We start from the raw sequence: 2,967 nt of genomic DNA, 5'->3' as shown, positions 1-2,967 counted from the left end.
AAGAAAGAAAGAAAGAAAGAAAGAAAGAAAGAAAGAAAGAAAGAAAGAAAGAAAGAGTAATATCCACAAACTACAATAAAGCAAGATACAAGAATAACGTGTGCCTACATAAAAAGTAGATCCATGAACATCAGCTTACTAGGTGTCATGTAAGATTTAAAGTCAAGGGGATTTCCTTAGCTGTTCAGCTAACCTGGCCTATTTAGGATTTGGATGTCACCTCTTTCCCAATTCTCAGAAAGGCAGACAAACAACTCAGTTCCAGTTCCACGTCATGGATTTTTAGCACAAGTAACTCCCTTTTGGTTTTTATCTGCTCTGATGGGATCCAGTTCAAGTGTTCCGTCCAGAACAATGGCCTTCCTAATTTTCCCTTACCTGAGGAAAAAGGACAACTCTTAAAAGATAGGGTAGGCAGAAGGAAGTTCCAGACACTGTGAAGTTTGGTAATTTGGTGGCAAGAAGTTTAAGGATCTTTCATTTATTGGCTAATTTCAAGGTGAAGTTAAAAACAAAATCATTTTCTGTACATGAGAAAAGAGGCTTGCAGGTTAGGTTTAAAGAAAATAGAAAGGGGTTTTAAACAAATACAAAAATTAAAACAAGCCTACTGTGAAGAATGAGGGGTAGAGACTAATTAACAGAGGCTGAGATTGAGTCTGGTCAGAGACCAGCAAGACAAATGGCCCCAAATGTGTGTTGTGGGCTACACATCCTCTAGGGGCTGCTCAAGCCTATGTAGGCATGGGGTGGGCTAGGGTTGGTGGGAGGATTGTCACCCAACCTACAAGAGGGGTATTGGCAAGATGAGAGTTGAAGGGCTGGCCAGAAAGCTCAGCAGAATAAAACACCTGCTTAGGCAGAGCGCAGCGGCCAGGGTTCCATGCCCAGCATGCCACGCCAGCCCCGCCCCCCGGGGTGTGCTGAGATGTCAATTGAGACTCAGCATGGTGGCGCGCTCCTGCCATCCCAGCTCTTGGGGGTGCTGTAAACAGGCGGATCACTACAAGTCCGATCTAGTAGTGAGACCTGAACACCCTGTAGACATTTCCCTAAAATACAAAAATCACTGCAAGTCCAGTCTATGTAGTGAGACCCTGTACACCCTGTACCAAATACATTTAAAAGAAAGATGGGAGGTGAAGACCAGGCCATGAGGTCTAGGCTGCAGTGGAGGACTAGTTGGTCTGTAGATCTTTTACCACATGTTCACTAGCCACTGTTAGCTCCTAACTCATCTATCCACTGGTCACAGCATCAAAAAATTCCTTCACAACTACCTAAACCCGTCTTGCTTTTTCTTGTTCAATATCCTTCCATGGTTGCTCATTAGCCAAAAACTTAAGCTAAACAGTGTGGTCCTTCAAGCATGTTGTGTACGCCATGATTTTTCTTTCTCTCCCTGACAGGACCCCTCATCCAACATGCTTCTGTTAGTCCATGCCCCTCTTACAATGTACTGCTCAGGTCCTAGATGCCATGGCAGAATTCAACATGCGAAGATGTTATGAGGGAAAATGGCTGTGAGAGGGAAGAGAGAGGGAGTTAGAAGGACAACACAGCTGTCAGACCACACCACAAAGTCTAAAAAAAGTGAAGGAAAGAGAGGAAAAGGGTGAGTAGAAGTGCCCAGACTGCCATAAAACCTGAGGAAAATGTAGTGAGGCTGCCGGGAAGTCCTTGAACACAGATGGTATCCCAAGGAATCCTCCATCCCCCAGGCATGGACCTGCTATGAGTACTCTGGCCAGGCACTGACTGGGGCTCTCTGTGTCTGACTCAGCTAACTGAGGGTTGGCACAGGGCATGGGCCACCGGCCCTCTGTGTGGTTTTACCCCTGTCATGGGAGGCCTGTGAGGCACCACACATGGCTTCCCATTGCCTTTTGACTAAAATCTAAACTCCTCTAAAAAGCCTCACAGACCCTATAGATTCTGTCCTCTGCCCACCACTCCCACCTTACCCTTCCCATTTTCTGCCCCAACTTCAGAAATACAGCAGGCTCAGTCTCCCTCTCTTCCTGAACCCCTTATATGCTTCCCTATTGTTTTACTCAGTGTTTAACTCATGTCATCACTTCATGCCATCTCCAGATGTCCCTGCCTGGATTCTTCCCTGGTTTACTCATTCACTGAATTTCAGTAGAACAGGTCACACTGGTAAGGATCTGTCTTTTGTCTGCCTTCCCTGTCAAAGAAGTTAGCTCTATGGCAGCAACACTCATTTGTCTTCCTCACCACTGAACCTCGGCACCTTACACAGGACCATGCCGCAGAAACATCCAGTAACCTATTTTGACTGACCAGTTAGTCAAAGGGCATAACCAAACAGGGGATGCTAACAAGAAGGAGGACAGTCATGGCCTTGAGTGTCAGATAAACTTATGAGGAAAAACTTAGTGAGAGACCAAGAAGAGGAATGGTAGAAAGGGAATTTAAAAAAAAAAAAAAAAAAAAAAACTCACTTAGTTTACAAAGAAAATTTAAGGCAAATGTTATTTTCACAATGTGTTCTTTTTATGAACTATGTGAATCCAGACTCTAAATATAGATATTTTTCAAACCACCTGGCCCCTGTAGGCTGCAGGCTGTAACCGTCAGGATTAAATTTCACTGAGTACAGTAGGGAACCTCGACAGGAAGCTCTATCAGCTGGAGATCCCAGCATGAAGAAATTGACACCTTCAAAAGGGTTTAACAGAACAAGGGTTGAAGAAGCCACTATTTATAGATCTATGACTAAGGCTAAGGAAACCAACAAGGGGTGGTGATGCTCCCTGGAGTTAGAAGCAGTGGGTAGCAAGGCCTGAAGCAATGCCAGGAGAGATGGTGTGACAGACTCCCATCGAGACATGGTCCTTGGCAGGAGGGGCCTCTGGTTAGGCACAATGGCCACCGAGGAACAGAGCCTCTAGTGGGCCCAAGATAACCCACATCGAGAGGCAGCAAGGAAGTGTACCATTCTCT

This window comes from Octodon degus, unplaced genomic scaffold (assembly GCF_000260255.1).
Source record: "Octodon degus isolate 3935 unplaced genomic scaffold, OctDeg1.0 scaffold00024, whole genome shotgun sequence".
Classification (NCBI taxonomy): domain Eukaryota; kingdom Metazoa; phylum Chordata; class Mammalia; order Rodentia; family Octodontidae; genus Octodon; species Octodon degus.
The sequence above is the reverse complement of the archived record's forward strand: the minus strand, read 5'-3'. Positions refer to the sequence as shown.